General features: G+C 44.2%; 1 pseudogene; it reads right to left on the bottom strand.

Annotated features, from left to right (window-relative positions):
* The window catches only part of LOC121448321, a 52,828-nt pseudogene extending 36,000 nt beyond the window's left edge, over nt 1-16,828 (bottom strand).
* Nucleotides 16,829-17,792: the final 964 nt, after the last annotated feature.

Raw genomic sequence — 17,792 nt, 5'->3', positions numbered from 1 at the left:
TTGACAGAGACCGTTATCAAAAATCAGAACTGATCAAGGTGGAGAGTACATATGAGCATTGTGTGCTGGTCCATCTCAGCTGGCACAACTACTTCACAGCTTCTTTGTCTAAGGCTCAGATCCTAGGAGAAGAAGGGGTGGAAAGATTGTAAGATCCAGAGAAACAGGACGCTTGTCGTGAGAGTGTGTCTTCTAGAAGTAGCAGAGAAGCCACATCCATGAAGCCTCATTAACGTGGTTGCCTAAACAAAAACCATGTAAACACTGATATGTTAACATATACAGAGAGAATCTGATGGGGCCTCAAGCATAGACTAAGAACTACAGTGTAACACGCAGAGGCTACTTGTCAAAGTTTCTGTCCTGCCCAGTTCCTGCAGTTGTTTAACCCCAAAGAAAATCACTCAGAGATCTCCATAAGATTATAAACTGATTGGCCCATTAGCTCAGGCTTCTTATTAGCTCTTGTAGCTTATATTAACTCATTATTCTTATCTATGTTATCCACATGGCTCAGTACCTTTTTCAGTGAGACAAGTCACATCCTGTTTCTTCAGTGATCTGAGCAGGACTGAGGAGGAATGGGCTTTCTCCTTCCCAGCATTCTATTGTTCTCATTGTGCCACCTCTACTTCCTGTCTGGTTTTCCCGCCTATACATCCTGCTTGGCTACCGACCAATCAGCGTTTATTTAAGATATGATTGACAGATACAGACAATTCTCCCACACTACAGGCAACTAAGAAACCCTAAACAGATCTCGCATGTCTAAAGCAATTTGTATTTACTATGAAACATAAGGTATGGACAGGCCATCGAGGAAAATTTCTCTTAGTCTCACCATGATTTAGTAACCATTGTGCTTGTTCTGAATATATGGAAGGCGACCATCTCTGCTAGTGTTGTTTATTAAGCAATTTGTGCTCCATCTCACAGTCTCCTTTGGGCTATTTCCTAAAGGAATATTTGTAAGGATGTTTGTTACTTAAGAATCCACAACCCTTCTGACTTTCATAGAAGTCTAAACTCATACAGAAGATGCTGCATCTTTGTCTCAAGGCAACAATCAGGCAGGGTAAGCTGCAACAATCAAAAAGTAGCAGTTCAGGGACCTCAGAAAAGGGGGAACTGCTTCTACCCCAGCAGGCAGGGCTAAAGGCACAAACACTGCCAAAAATCACTTCTGCTCCCCAGAGGCCATGGGCTGTGTGCGTTGGGACATGGGCATTCTAGAGACTTCAGTTCCCTGAAACAGAACAAGAGATCTTCCTGAGCCTTGAGTCTCTCTCTGCATGGTGTGGGGAAGTTTTGAAAAGGGCAGAAATCTAGTCACCGTTCAGTCACAGTGTTTAGCAAGGGCAAAGAGGAAATGCTGTGATGCCCCTGACACCCCTGACCTGGTAGACTAAGAAGCCAGACCCCATGCTTGCTTTTACGTTGTTGCAAGAGTTACAGCACACAAACTGACCTCAGACCAACTTAAGGGGTGGTAAGACCAATGAAAAGAAAGTGCTCTGATATTTGCCCAGGACAGAATAATTTAAAAGTTTTCCAAAGAAACAGAAAGAGAGAGAGAAAGAGATAGAGAGAGAGAGAGAGAGAGAGAAGGAAAAAGGAAGGAAAGAAGGAAGGAGGAAGGAAAGAAAGCCCAACATTCAAGAACTGGCATATAAGATTGTAAATCAGCTAGGTAAACTCTAAGTTCACATAGGGGTCATGTTATAGGACTCAGGCCAAAACTGATACCACAGAACTGAAACCAAAATCATTCTCAATGAAAATTTTTCAGTTTTCCAATGAAGCATAGAACTGCTACAAGGTATAGTTGGGTTGGCAAGATTATTACCTTACTCATCCAACTCATCGATATGAATCCTCTGGCAAAACAGGACCATAGCAACACTTGGTCTCATGTTAAATGATTGGGAACTATAGCCTTGCCAACTTAACATGGCAAGCTAAGTATACTTAGGATAGAGCTTAAAGAATGGTTAGGAGTGGAGGGAGGTGAAGGGGCATGCTAAAGACTTTGGGCATGCGAAGTACTGTTGAGGGACTGGAGCTCTGCAGTTTGATGGACAAGGACTGAGGTAAAATAGGTTCAGGGAATATCAGTGGCACACAGCTTTCAAAGGTCTCAAGAAAATCTTAACTTTGTAATTAAATCTTGTGCAAGATCTAGAAAGAGCAGTCTGGAGAGGTTGTGAGAAATGACAGTGGCTTTGAGGAATAAAGAAAATCTCATGGTGCAACCATTGGCTGGCCAGAAAGTCTACAGTGACTTACCACATCAGCCACCATTTTCCCAGGAACACTGCTCCTGTCCGTCTATAGATGGTACAGCATCTTTACCAACAGTAGAATGTACTGAGCCACTAACAATTTAAGGAGCACCTGAGAAATACCTCCTACAGCAGGAGAAAGGTGCCAGAGCACCATGGTACCCGTTGAGAAGAACATTGAGTCCAACACATGAGCATATACAGCTCCATCCCTACCTATGTGATCATGCAAGGCCACGTGCAGGTATACACAAAGAACTACACTACAGGAGATAATTTGCTCTCATTTTATCCTATGAACATTTTGCTTGTATAACCTTTATGAAATAAGTGAGACATTCTAGAAGACAAAACATCTTTAGAAAAAGCCAGTTACACTCACTTTTTAAAAAAAATGTGACTTGATTATCATCCCTTTGCAAGAATACTAAAGCTTTACTATTGGAGCATTTGAAGCCATAACTAGAAATGCTTTCTTTGACGTTGAAAATGATATAGCATGCACATGTGTGCACATAGAACGAGGATGGAGAAATCTTTGATTGCTAATTTCCATGTTCATCAGTTTGAAGAAGCTGAATACATTTTTAATAGGCACTTGCCTTTTAACCAGCCTACCAGGGTATTGACTAGCTTTATCAAACGGAGAAATCACTCCCCCGTACTTGGGAAGGCATCAATACTGGACCCAGCCCCCCTCACCTTTATTGATCCGAAAGTTAGTATTTACATCACTTTAACAACAACATGGAAACTTACAGCATAGATTGTCACCATTACCATAACATCCAGAGGCATCACTCCGGATACCCACACTTCAGTGAGAAACTGCAAAGCCAACCCCTGTCTAGGACACTAGTGTTTGAAAACCAACCTAGTGTTCATTCCTATTGTCTCCTTACCCATGCAGAGATGTCCAAGGAAGAATAACTCTTAATCGGGGGTAAGAATTCTGGACATGAGGATTTCCTATAAATGAACCTCATCTACCAGTTAATCTCTGTCCAATATCAAAAGCAAGCATAATCTGCACACTTGCTTTATGTATGGAAAAAGCCTATTTTTAGAGACATTGGTTGAGAAGAAATGGCTCATTGAGAGAGCTCTTCCTTCTGAGGAAGCCTCTACTGTGTGCTTAAAAGCCAGAGTTGACTATCAATACTGATGAAAACTTGTCCACCATCCTTCACCAAATCCTTTTGATACCACCCTTGGAAATGGAGCAATCTTCTAGATCAATTAAATGCAGAAGCAGTCAAGACTATGCCTGATGCCACTCTGTGAGCCATCTTCTCTGCTATGGCAGCCAGAATGTGTAAGATTGCACATATTCAGCTTTATTTCCCAGCAGAGCATCTGCAAGTCCCCAGTCGGGTCCTACGTAAGGTAATCGCAATCAAGAGGTTGAATGATAGAACGAATTAGGAAATAGCCCTTAGGCTATCATGTGGAAAGTCTGGGATCTACAGTCTTGGAAACCATTTATGACTGCCATAGGCAATAGGCTTTATTGGAGGTCTCCTATGAAAATACCAGCAAAATTAAGATTTGTAGACCATATCCACACAGCTATTTAGACAAGCTCTCTTTAAAGGATAGTAAATGAGACCCAGTAGGTTGTTCTGAAGTCTAATGCAGTCCCTGAAACCTGGAATTCCTAGAGTGCCCTCAATGTTACTCTTGCATGTACTGAGTCCCAACAATTACGACCTAACTGGTAAACTTGATGCTTAGACATCCATCTGGATGTGAGCATGCCTATCTTATCATCTACCCAGCCCCTATCTATCACCTTTGAATTTCTCAGTTCTTTTATTGTCCCTATTTTCTGAAAATAAATTCAGAATTTGTATATTGCGTTTTGAAATTCTATTCTAAAAAAGCACACGTTAAGTATGGATGGCAAACTGCATGCAAGCATGAGGGAATGCAAGAATGCATGAGAAACAGTGTCTTGTCCTCCAAAAGCTCAAGAAAGGTCGAGATGGAAAAGATGAAGATAATCCTAGAAAACCAAGTAACCAAGTAACAAACTGGTGTTTGTCCTTCACTACAAACTGATAGGATACTCCAGTTTTAACATCACACACCCAGCAGTTGACGAAAAGGGTCTTTCTTGGGAGCAGCTCAGAAATGGAGGATGTGACTGTGCTGATAGCAACCCTGAACCCTTGGAGACCAAGTGATGAGATTTCATGTATAGAATTCTTCTTTGATATTTCCAGCTGAGTGTCAAGGTGTTTGGGGTGGGGAGAGAGACTGGTGTCCCATGCTACATTTTTTTTCTTGTGATGGTAAATGGAAGAGATTTGGGAAGAGACAGTTTTGAAACCGAAATTCCTGAAACACTGGAGAAGTGGCCATGGGGGATGTAAGGTGTTTCTCCTGTTTCCATCAGAGTCACTGGGAAAGACCCTGAGGGATGCCAGAGGGTGACTTCTCATGTAATCCTCTACCTTTCTTTTTTTGTACAGTCCTCTCTAAAAATGAAAAGAGAAGAATGGTGGGCAGATAAAGCCATCCAGATGTTTAATAGACCAAAAAAGAGAATGAGAAGCTGAATAATGCTTCCTATCCTTGCTCACTTGGAACAACATAAAAAAAAAGTGTGTGCAGAACACATTTTGATAGCCTGGTGATTGACCAAAGCAAACCAAATTGCTTAGAGAATGGTCTGTGTCATGATGAACATATACTTTAAAACATCCTGACACAAGAAAGCTGATTTGACCCTTCTCCGTGTATACTAATAAGAGGGGAAGCAGTCTAAGTCAGGAGGACCAGCATGGAACAAAGAATACTGAAAACAAGACCTGAGGACTAGGCAGTCAGTAGTCGTTAGGGCCTATGATGGAGGGATTATAGCACACCTCAGGAAACCGTAGTGTAAATGAGGAAGTGGGAGAATTGCTTGAGCCTGAGGAAGGAGAGTTCCAACATTAGATACTATAATAAGTACTGTCCTCTGCCCTCCTCTTATTCTTGGAATAAATCGCTCAATCAGGTTTGCAAAATAAAGCAAGAAGGGGTGAAACTGAACTGATGACTTTAGAGGCCTCTAAAGAAGGCCTGCCCTTGGCCTTCCTTTCCTTCCCAGGCATTTCTGAGGCCCGGCCCAGCCAGAAACTGCAGCGACAATGTTGTAGCTTCCGGGAATTGTCAGCATGAGACTTATAGGAGAGAGAACAGGGGTGTTAAGATGTCTGTACAGCTGCAGATGGCTGACGAGGTGGAGCCAGAGTCTTATGACTTCACCACAGTGGACTTGAGCTTTAGGAGACGTTCAACTCCAGCCTAAAAGAAGTGACACCGCAGGCTTGAAGACCTTGAAAGACCATTTGGGAAGAGCAGTGCGATGTCAGATCCTCTAACTAAGCCCTGTCAACCTTCTCAGGTGTATCAAGCATGCTCCTTTGTTGATCCGTATCTCTTCCCTCATCTTCCTTCAGTCATTGGTCTGAAGAGAGAGGCCTGACAACTCATATTGAGAATGGATACCTTGAAGTATGACTTTGCCACAAAGAGGCGACTAATAACCACAGCTGGCCCTACCACCCATGGAGGAGTTTTTACGTGAGGGATATTGGATATCTGGGGCAAGACAATATCTGGAATGGGTAGTTACTCAGTGGAGGTAGTTAATGTCTCAGTTCCCTGAACTCTAAAACAATGTGGGTCCTGATGCCTCTCTTCCCAAATATTCAGAAGAAATTAAAATGCATTTAAAGCACCAAAGTGGTAGCTTACTCTGAGGCAGATCTGAAGGTGCCCAGTTAGAAGCCCCTTTCTTTGGAAAATTCTGTACCTAAGACCTACACGGGAAGAAGAGGTACCCACACAAGCCAACTGTTAGAATGTGGCCAGAGCCCTGCGGGGAAGCTCTGGAAACCCCAACAGAAGCAACTGCCAGTGGTCCAGGGAGGGGGAAGGGCTCGTAGGCTGGGTTGACAGTTGGTCCCCCCCCCCATTCCTAGTTTCACTCCCATCTTGTATTCCAGAAGGAAGGCAGCAAGTGCTGAGGCTCGGGAGAAAGAGCCTCGTGGTTTTCAACTCCCTCTCAAGAGACAAGACTTGGAAGAGTCCACTGCATAATTTGGAAGTTTCTCCAAACACTTCCTTTCAAGAGTTCCCTGAGAAGAAATTATCTATTTCTATAAATTTAAACAATGCTACCAATAAATCTCTAAGGATCAAAGTCCTTACAAAGAGATGGGCATGGATGATAGCCATGCTTTATCTATCACGACGATATGAGGTTGAAAATTTCTCTGAGGTACTCGCCAAAGATCAGTACTCTTGGGGGCTGCAGTAGCAGGAGGGATCCAAAGAGCAGAAGGAATGGGAAAGAAACCAGAGTATACAGCCAGGGTGTCTGGGCTTTCTCTATGATATCATGCCCTGCCATCTACCCCACTATCTGGGACCTGCCTGTATCTCAGTTTCCCCATAAGGAAAATGTACTTTCATGAAACAAACACAGAGATGAGAGAAGACTTGAATACTTCTGATGAGGGAAATCGGAGAAATAAAGTAGAAAGACTGGCAGGGCAGAACCCTTGGCCAGGCAGAGGCTAAAGGAAGAGGAAGTGATGGGAAGCAAGTTAGAGTGGGTAAGAGACCAAGGCCAGAGTGGGCAAGTCATGGGAGAGACTGAACTCAGAGGCTTCTGTGGCCAAAAGAACCAAGTCTCACAGGGTAGCTGGTGAATGGGAGACAGGAAAGGGAGTAAAGGAGACCAGCCCAATGGACAGGAAGACCAAATGCCTTTCCCTTATCTATACACTGGAAACTTTCCCCAGGCATCCAAAAATCCCAGGGCTGAAAACAAGGGAAAGCAGAACTCCCCTGAGGGCCTAAGGGTGGAGACACAGTATTTTTCTGAAATAAATTATAGCCTCCAAACACTCAACTCAGAACGCTAAGCACCCCCTCTAATGGTGGAGAGTTAAGTATCCATTATGGAACTAAGCTGAGGTGACAAGCCTGGGCCCTTTTAAACTTGTCAATCTCCAACCTGGAACATTTTTTTTTCCTCCAAGGAAGCCCAGCAGAGAATTCAAATGTGTGAGTGGGGTCTCAGCAATGGCTCCCAGGGTAGGAGGAAGGCTTAGCATTGTGGGCCTAGACATAGCAATCATTGGGAAAGAAAGAGGAATGACCAAGAGCTCTCCTCTAGGGCTTACTCTCGGGTTCTCTGGACAATCCTCAACTGAGCAGCTGCTTCTTTGTCTGTCTCTGAGGGTTGAGGAAACTACTCTTGAGTTGCTCTCTTGCCTTTTTGTCCTGCTTTCTCGGAGGTCCAGCATATTAGGCAGAAACATGACATGTCCTGTAATGGAAACTGAAATTAGATATCCAGAGAAGTTCAAGGATGTTAATGGCTGGGCCTCAACATGGTCTAATGATGTGAGGTTGTTCAAGAGGAGTCTAGGCTAAGACTTCTCTTAAATCAGAGCCTCAGAAGCATCTAAATCTGACATCCCCGATGGCTCGTGGAGCATGACCACATGTACAGAGACCTAGCAAAAAAAGGGTAGGGAGGTCCCTTCAGAAGACTGCGTGAGTCATTTCTTCAACTTCCCCACAGACCAAACTGTTACACATCTTAGGGACAGAAGCATCCTGACCAGGGTGGCTCTCATTGGCATTTTGATCACTATTGTTGGAGACAGAAAGACGAAGGAACATATTTCTTCTTTTAGATTTCCTCTGTAGTGGGAAGGGGAAGATTGACATGATGAGGACAACAACAACAACAAAATACAAAGTCCGGGATGAAGGCTCATATATACATATATAGACTTCTTTATTTCCACCCACACAGATGACCACAACTTCTGAGAGACCCAAATCCCTTCAGGGAGTCTTCTTGTTCAGGAAGTATTGATTGTTCCCTATGCCTCACCAACAGGCAATAGCAAACCTAGTTCTTTGTCCACTCAGGACTTTCTGCGATATCAGAGTCCTGACATTCAGCAGCGTGTGTTGAGCAGAAGGAAACTACTTAGGGTCATTTTATCCAAGAAGAGTAGGGCCTAAGACAGCCATTATTAGCATTCTTCTAAATAATGGAGAGTACAGATTTGTAAGGGGCCACCAGAGCTTATCACAGACAAGATTCAGAGACTTCTAAAGACTGGGGGAAGGAGCACAAAAAAATTGGTAATGACCCAGGCTTTGGGGTGTCAGTGCTCACAGGAGCAGGGTGAACTTCTGAATAGTGATTCCTTAGTTCCACCACTAGAGGGGCAGAGGTCCAGGACCTGATTCCAAAAGGAAGGTGACCTCTTAGGAGTCTCTGAGATCTCAGCTAAGGTCTCGAGAGAAGGGGTGAAGTTAGAGTGTTACCAAGATAGTGAATCTCTGCCATCACAAACTAGATATAGGGAAGGAAGAATGGTGGTATCTGAGTCGGGTGGAGCTTTGGGTCTGCCCCAGCCATGCTGATTTGCCTGCACCATCCACTGCTGAGAGACAAACCCAAACATGGTGTAATATGATGGATTACAAATACCCATAGGACTCAGACTTTGAAGAAAGCTCAAACGCTGCAAGGATTGTTTCTGCACAAGGAAACAGAGACTAGCAGGGTAGGTGAAAAGAGCTGGTGAGACTCACTAATATGCACAAAAGACAGGACAGGCGGAGAAAGGAGAAGGGAAAGAGTCCCAAGGGGGACCTGAGTGAGCCACAGTGATCTTAGGACCAAGAAGTACAGAGTGAGGTGGAGCTGCGCAGGCCTGACTGGGCTCAAGGTAAATGGAGGCAGTCAGAGACCTCTCAAGTGAGGAGGTAGCTTCAGGAACAAGTTGGGCAGCCAAGAAGGCCAGACAGGGCCGTGTGGCGTCTTGCAAGAGAACTTTTCCTGTTGCAAGCAGATGTGCCCTGTTTTTACCTTCTGACCCTGACGCCACGGCATGCCTGGCTTAGAGGGCAATGTAAATGAAGGGAAAAGTGAGAAATCCGATCCCAGGCCTGAAAGTATTTCATGAAGCAGAGGCTACCCCCTCTGCTGGGACCTACTGAGACCTATTGTCCTGGGTCGGTAGACACAGAGAATGAGAGAATCACTTTTCAGAGTCTCCATCCCTCTCCCCAGCTCTGGTCAGATACCCTTTCTGGGCTTGCTTGGAAGCCACTGCCCATGATGAAGGAAGCTTCCAACACACAAGTAGGTGACAGCAAATCTGAAAAGCATGCTGGTATATCTTATCTGCATGGTTTAAAGAAGCAGCAGCAGAAATAGCCGTGCTTAACTACATTCTTTAGGGTCTTTTTCTTCATTGAGAATTCAAAGACAGCTATCCCAGCTCAGGGACAAAAGACTGCTCTTCCAGGCTAAGGGCCAGGGGGGAAAAAAAACAGCTCCTGGATCCCTCACCTTCTTGAAGATTCTGAAACTCTTCTGTTTTAAGCTCAGGCAGCCTTGAGAAGCTCGTTTCTGAGGAGTCTCAAATTCGACAGCCAATTTAGAAGTAGGGGGTAGGCCTTACCCTCTCTCTGGGGAAGGGCTGAGTCCTCCTGGGCCCAGGCACAACACAGAGTACACAGCTGGAGTATACTATGTGCCATGTGACTGGGAAACCCTAAAAAGTCCCTGCCAACATTCAGTGCCATTCCCACATAATGCTGTTTGTCCATTTGTCTCCTTCCCCACCCGAGTGACGGGAAGCAGGCTGTGTCAGGACTATGAGACCTGCAAAGACAATAAGGCTTCCCAGCTCCTCTTGCCAGAAAGGATGGCGTCTTACACAGAAAGCAGAGATGTGGGAACTCCAAGCTTCTCTCTGTGAAAGATAAGGCTGGGAACAAGGTGTTTCAGACATGGTTTGAGCACTTGGAAGATGGGGGGGGGGGGGATGCAGTTTGAGAAGGGCATAACACATGGGGCCTAAGGGCTTTCTCAGAATTTCTCTTTAGTCTCGTTTCCAAGGTGGCTTTCTCTGGATAAGCTGCTTTGACTATTTGAGGTGTAGGAGACAGGCCCACTGTCAGGTCCCCACGGTTTCTCTATTGGTTGGGGAGGCAATCCACACAGGCTTGTTAACTTTAACCCTCAAAGATGTTCCAAGACGGGACAAACATGTGCCAGCTGCGTATGTGGGATGAACACGCCCCCTCTTCCCTGCTCTTAGGATCTCCTTTTGTCCCCTCATCACACAGCGGTCCATCATATGGATGTGATAACCCACTGATGGAGGTTTCACCATGCGGCTATGATCCTGAACTGGATGCCAGACTGAGAGCGCACCTCAGTTTTTTCACCCCCAGGTCTTGATGGATAAAGTGGAGTTTCTCACAGATATTTTCTCCGAGATTATGGTAGACATTAGCCCTAGAGATCCCACAGGCTTTTTCCCTCTCTGCACCTCATACAGAGCTAACGCCACTAATAAGGAATGACAGTTGAGGCCCAGTTAGGATGTTTTTGAGGTAACAAGATGTGAAGCAGGCCTCTGTCAGTCAAGGTCTCATCCCTTAAAGGGCGTAGCTAACTTGAACATTTAACTCAGCATCATTTCCCTTGACATTCCAGTATTTTGAGGAATCAGGAAAAATACCTGAATGACTGCTAACCCTCCAGTGTGGCGTATATTCAAAATTCTGGAGACCTTCAATAAGGAGTTCTGAAACCGTGCCCTACAGTCTCCCATGGGATGCGTACTTCTGTGTTAGGTGAGTTATGGTCTCAGAAAAGTAGGAGAAGTGAGAGGCCCCAAATCCATGTGTGTGGGAGGTTGTCAAATATTCATGGGGGCTGGGAATACAACTGAAAATGCAGAGGGCCATGGTTGTGTCCAAGAAGACAGTGGTGTTTAATAGTCAGTGGGGAGAGAGTCCCAAAGGAAATCACACGAAGCGGGTGGATGGAGAGGGGAATGGCGTTGTAGGGTCACTAAGGTAGTATTTCCTCATGATTAAAAACAGAGCCCAAGACTAAGTGGTGATTTTTTTCTTGTGTATTTTAACACACCTCTTCTTGTTCTTCTTTTTCAACTTTGAAGAAAAAGCACACCCCAAGGAGGAAGGCAGAAGGGTTGTCCTTAAGCTTTTGGGGGACAGCCACTGCCATCCTGGCAGGTTTATGGTGTAGATCACAAAATGTGATCCCTATGCCTCAAAAGCCTAGAGACCTGGGGATACAAGAAAGTCAAAGAAGAAACCCCATGGTTTTACCTTTGCAGGCAGAGGTAGAGACACAGAAAACAAGACTGGGAATGGAAACAAACATAGAAAAGAGGTAGGAGAGCTTACCAAAAGTAGGTGTGTAAAAGCCAGAAGCAGGGAACCCTGGTCCCCCAAAGGTGAACAGAGGAGAGATGCCAAAGTGGGAAATCTGTTGTGTTTCAGGATGGAAACTCAGCAGGAGAATTATCAAAACCTTCTGATTTTCACGGTAGAATGGGATAGGAGAATATAGGAAATGGGAAATTTTCAGAGGAAGGAAAAGGAAGTCTCTTAGAATGGGACCAGCAAGTTTCTGTGTTGTCCACATACAAGTAGGCACATACCTTTTACATAGTGACCCATCACCTTGGTTCTAGTCGTGTCGGTGTAGGGCCCGAATGAATTGAAGACTGAAAAGAAAAACACAAACTCAAGAACACAGACCAGGCTGGGCATGAAAGGGTGACTCTTTTGCAAGCCAGCCCCTGTGTCAAGCACCTAGCTTGGAAGATGAACTTAGCCCCGTCTTTAGGGGTTCTTTGTGAAGGAACTATGCAAAAGGACACACAGGTAGAGTCTTAAGTTAAGTTTTTCATCTGAGTGCCCAGGCGCATCACTCCTCTCGGGAAATACTACTCTGAATACAGAGGCCCAGAGGCCCGGATCCCAACTCTGTATTGCCTTTGTATAACGGCTTGGCAGTCCCAAGCTCTTCTGGAAGTCCTTCTGACTTCTTTTCAGTCCTCCATCCTACTAACTGACTCCATTCCCAAAGAGCCTTAAGAAACCATGTATGTTGTTTTACGTACAGCAAACTCCTACACTGTGTAGCTTGGTACACATCGTGCGGGAACCCTCTGCCTCTCAGAAACAGAAGTGTAATGGAGAGTGGATAGGCTTCTCTGCATAGAAAGACTTCCCAGTAAACATTCCTTAAAGCAGAAGATACCCTCTCAGCCAAGCCAGGCAACAGATTGCAGGCTTTCACAGAATCAGAAGATTCCTTGACTTCTGTTAAGCTCCACCCAGGCGACTCATTTCCCTACTGAAAATTAGGCAGTCTTGGAGAAGCAAAGAACCAAGGAAAATCTTCTGGGGGGGGGGGTAGGCTGAGCTGTTAGATTGAGTTCAGGAAGCAGAAAATGATTTACAAATGCCCAAGTCACAATAAAGTAAGCAAGGTGTAGGGATCCAAGTTCTTGCACCTAGGATTGTTCATTATCCTCATTCTAAGAGGTTTTCTCCTTCTCTAGGGGTATGGAAAGCCAGATAACCTTAGCTGTCAGGTTATCTATAAAATCCTATATCTCATCAATATTTATGCCATAAGAAGAGGATTCAGTTCTTTGATTGTTTGGCTTGTCTTCAGTGATCTCACATTCTGAGGGGGGCATGTATGACTGTCAAGAGTCTATCACATGACCAAATACAAAGCCGGGTATGGTCTCCTAAACCTAGACACAGAGCTGAAACCCAGATCCTTCTAGCTGACCATAGATCTGGAACATCCTTCTTGTTGCAAGTAACTATTAAAGATAATCCTTGGTTAGTCATCCCAGCACAGGAAATAGACTTGCATTCCATAGAGGAGGAGTTTTTCAAATGTACAGTGCAATAATCAACCAGGAATTCTTTGCTATATTCAGTTGAAGAGTAGAAAAACCAAAGGATGGGAACTGATGAATAAAGATGAAGTCCCTAGAGACTATGTCCTTTTTGACTGTGAACCCTTGAGGCATCCAAGAAGGAATGACTTTCATGCCATAAGGAGTCCAGGAACACAAGGATGTGCATGCTCTTTCGTATGCACATGACCTCATCTTTACTTCATTTTGTGCACTTGCAGAAAATGTTTTTCTTACATTTGTTTTCAAAAATATAGACCAACACGGAGAAAGGATGGCCAACCTGTAACATGATGAAAAAAATAGAGAGGGGGTTTACAAGAAGAAGAAGAAGAAGAAGAAGAAGAAGAAGAAGAAGACAGATAGATTCCTAAAGAGGAGAAGCAGAACTGAGAGGCGCATAGGAAAAGGAAGTCTAGGGCAGGGAAGTTACAGTGGGACGGGGACAGGGAAAAGCCCAGTGGCTCATCTCAGGGCACATGTACAAAGTTCTGCCCTCCCCTTGGAAATGAATCTCACTTTATGATTCTGAAGGAGAGGAAGTGTCCATGTGGAATGAACATGAAGGGCAGGCTGCTAAGAGAAAAAAATAGAAATAGGACATTTTGTCAAAGGCAAGGACTGGGGCATACTCCTCACCCTGCATACCCTGGCCAGCTCACAAGGTGCAATGTAGGATGAAAGGAGTGAGAGAGAAAAGGAAGGGATGTAGCCAACACACAAGAGAGCTAAGGGGTTATAGGGCAAACTACAGAAGTTCTACTAGTTCTTGGAGTCAGCTGTGACCTTCCTTTCTATGAACTGGCCCCTGTGCATCTTTATTTGGTCTTCAACCAAATCATCTCCCAGATTGGGCACTGAGATGGATGACTTTGACAAAGACCCACACATTCTCCCTTCAAAACAGGCATTCCCAAAAGAAATGGAGTTAAGTCTGGGCATGACTGTACCCACTAAGAACCATAGTGATTAAGGCTGAACTTGAGTTTCATTTATTCCTGGGAAGGATACATAGCCACAAGAAGGTGAGTTGTGTCCTAAGGTGGGAAAAAGGATGCCTTTGTAGACACAGGCTTAATCTCATTGCTCTCTGGTAGGAGATGATCACACGATACATTCCCAAAGTTCCTTTTCAAGAGACAAGATAAAGCTAGGTAGTTTTGTCTGATGGCCCTGGCTAACAATCTTCCTTTTCCATATTATCCCTTTGCTCAGGGTTACTCCTTGTCTCGGCACCCCTTGAATTTGACAAGTCCCAATATTTCCTGGATTACATCTTTGACCTGGTTCTTGTGCAAGAAGACTTATCTGCCACTCAGCCCTCGAGCACCACCCGTGGACCACACCCTGACCATGCATTGTCTCCTGGGGACCCTGCTTTGTGGACTGATATGATTATGCCCTGCAATTGAGCATGCCTATTTTGAAGGGAGCATTTGTGGACTCTGTTCTTTTCCACACACATTTATTAAACCTGAAGATCTAAGTCATCCTTTTCTTTTTCTCTAAGTTGAAGGCTTGGGAACTTGTCTTCATCTGCAGTTTTTATTCCTGCTTGGGAAAGAACAATCTGGGAACTTCTGCTCTCCCTAAGTACTGACCCCTAGTTTCTTGGTATCTACTAGGATTTCTCAGTTGCAAATGTCCAAGACACACCAAAGCCATGCTTACCTGAAAAACTAAAGCCATCCCTCCTCTAACTCACTGACTTGCATTCCTGCCTTTTCTCCCAATGCTTGTGATTTTGCCTTATGAGTTTGTTTTTTTTAATCATTTTTTTTTCCTGGCACTGTTGTTTTTTTAATCATTTTTTTTCCTGGCACTGTTAGGTAACACTTTGTCCCTTGAAAGTCTTTGGACTTGAATGTCTTTAAAAACACATCCCTGGACCTCAAGATGAGTCCGGTGCGCTATAATCCTTAGGGATGCAACAATGAATGAGAAACAGTGCCTTTTCCTCTACAAGCACTTAATGTTGGAAAAAGGGGCTCTTCAATGACATGTAAGATGTTAGAGGTGGAGCTTGCAGGTCAACCTAGGGAATCAATCTCTCGGGTGGCAAATGGAAAAGTCACGTAAATACCCAGGCCGTATTATGCTGGGTCTGTGCACGTGTTGTTTTCAGGGAGAAACTTCCTGAAATGTTAAACCCAGCTTCCTGCATGTGGTTCCTACAATGGGAAGCACACTTGGGAAAGAAAGCCATATTTTTATAGATCCTAGCCAGAAGGCAAAGAGACAGACAGAAAGAATGTTGGAAACTGTGATTTCATGAGCATATCTGTTCAACAGAGGGTGCTGTCTATTGGCTGAAAGAATATCAACCAAGAAATTGGAGTGCTTAGAAGAGATGAGAGGGGCAGAATGCCACTTGTAAGGTGTGGGGATATTTCCTACTCTCTCAGCCCATAAGCCGTTTCTCTGCGGGATAGGCTGGAACTGGTCACATGACATACTGTTTTAGTTTCTTTTTCTGGATCGCCTTAGCCATCTAGTTCTGTCCTTCCTATGAAAAGCAGGGTATCAATGGTGGAGCTATAATGTCCCCATCAGAGAACAAATCATAGGCTAACCGAGAGAAGCAACTATAGGAATATATACACAGAAATAAAGAAATGAATAAGCTATAGGGATAAAATGACAAAAGAATCAGATGTATCGGGGCGGGGTGCTGGCAGTAGCTGTGAATGGAAAGCGAAAGTGGACCTGGGGAGACTGAGAAAGGGTGAAAGTGCAGACACTGGGCTCCAGGCTCAAGCGTTGTATCCTCTTAAGTACAGCATCTGTAACACATCCAACCTTTTCTTCATGTGTCAACTTTCAGCATGAAGAAAGAAAAAAAAATCCCTGCGAAAGAAGCAGGGAGGAGGGGTTGGAAAAGTAAAGGCAGAAGCAGGTAGCATATGAAGAAATAGGGAGAAATGAGGGTTCTGGCCTCTGGTCGTGAGGACAAAAAGTTAATGTGAAAAGCTGGAAACACACAGCCTTCAATTATGCATGCCCCCCCCCCACCCCACCGTCTCTGTAAAAAAGAGAGAAATAATAGTTTGGATGAGGGGAAGCTTAGACTACTGAAAAACTCCTGAGGTACTTTGTTTCTTCTACTTCTGAGTTCTGGCACTTGCTAAGTGATGTTTGGACACTACACAAGGTCCAGATATCAATCAATGCCTCCCGAACCTATCAGAAGGCAAGAGGAGTTGGTAGTGATGTACTCATCTTGTTTCCATGAGGTAATAGTGTGCCACCCTCGGTAATTCCTGACCTTTGTGACGTCCCAGTCCCATGTTCTTGCTGGTGCTGAGATACAGGCCTAAAGGCAAAAGGGGTCAATACTCTCAGTTTGAGTCTTGATACAATGACAAGAAAGGAAAAGAAAAGGAAAGGAAAGAGAAGGGAAGAAAAGAAAACTAAGCTTAATGATGTGTTTGTTTTGCCATCAATCACTAGGGTCTGCAAGAAAATGTTGTTGCCGTCAGAGCTATCACCTGTGCTGAAACACGTCTTAGAAATGTTGATGATGACAGCTATAGCTCCACCCTGACCTCCTGATATCAGGATATGAAGCAGGAGAGGGGAGCACAAGAAGTTATGCGCAGCTTGAAAATTGGTACCGTCATAGTTTAGGATGAAAATCTGGGTCCAAGTTTTCAAACTTTGACTGAGCTCTGGGACTGGCCTTGATCCATTTATTACAGGTGCCATTCCTTTGTCATGTTTCTCACAGTGAAGACAGAGCTTTCCCACCGCCATGGTCGTTTGAAAGAAGGTTTGCTTCAGCTTTACGGTCCATAACATAAAAGATACACACCCAACACCCAGCACCTTCCCTGTTCTTTAATTCAGCTCCTCTTATCCATGCTTCTCTTTGTTAGCTGGCTTCCTATGTCTTATCAACATGGAAAAGCACTTGAGAAGTTTGTCTAATATCACTGAACACAATTACTTTATCTATCAAACATTTATTAAGCTATGTTTTATGCCAGAGTTCTGGCGGTGGGAAGGATTAAAAGTCAAGCAACGCAAGGAGTTTGACTGGTTTTTGGCTGTTGTTGTTTTTGTTATCTTTCTTTTTTCCCCTGATTTAAAAAAAAATTACTGTGGAGAATGGAAGGAAGGCAGGCAAGGTGTTCTTTAAGGAAAACATCCTAGGGGATTTACAAAAAATAATCTCAAGAAGGGAGTGAGTCCTGCCTAGATGTTCTCAGAGAAGAGAAAGCCTCGATGCAAAGATGGTGAACAAAGAGCTTGATCTCATTCCTTTTCCACTTAGCAATCACTGAGTGACCGGGGGATGCTTATAGAGCTATGAAAGAGTAACAGGAGCTGAATAGCAGAGATGAGATGGCTTACGGGGCAAGGCACTTTGCTTTTATACACTGGAACCATGCACTTTAACCCATTCCTTGACTTTCTTTTTTTGTGCCTCCTTTGGGCAGCAGACATCCCTGCTTGCTAAACAACAATGGAATCAAGAGACACCTGGATCCTGTCTTAACAAAGAAGAAGATATGGAGGGACAGAGAAGCAAAACCAGGGGAAAAAAAGTTAAATTTTGTCTAGAGATACACACATTGCTGAGCACAGAAAGCAACTGGGGGAAGAAAAATAAAAATGGAAAAGGAAAAAAAATGCAGAAGTAAGATTAATATGAGACTCAAGACACTCAAGTTGGGACAAGTGGGGGGGGTGGTCTTGGATGAACCAGGCTGACTAT

This window comes from Microtus oregoni, unplaced genomic scaffold, assembly GCF_018167655.1.
Source record: "Microtus oregoni isolate MIOR12 unplaced genomic scaffold, Mior012 000000F_ref0000247, whole genome shotgun sequence".
NCBI classification, from domain to species: Eukaryota; Metazoa; Chordata; class Mammalia; order Rodentia; family Cricetidae; genus Microtus; species Microtus oregoni.
This window is presented reverse-complemented; position numbering and strand designations above follow the sequence as displayed.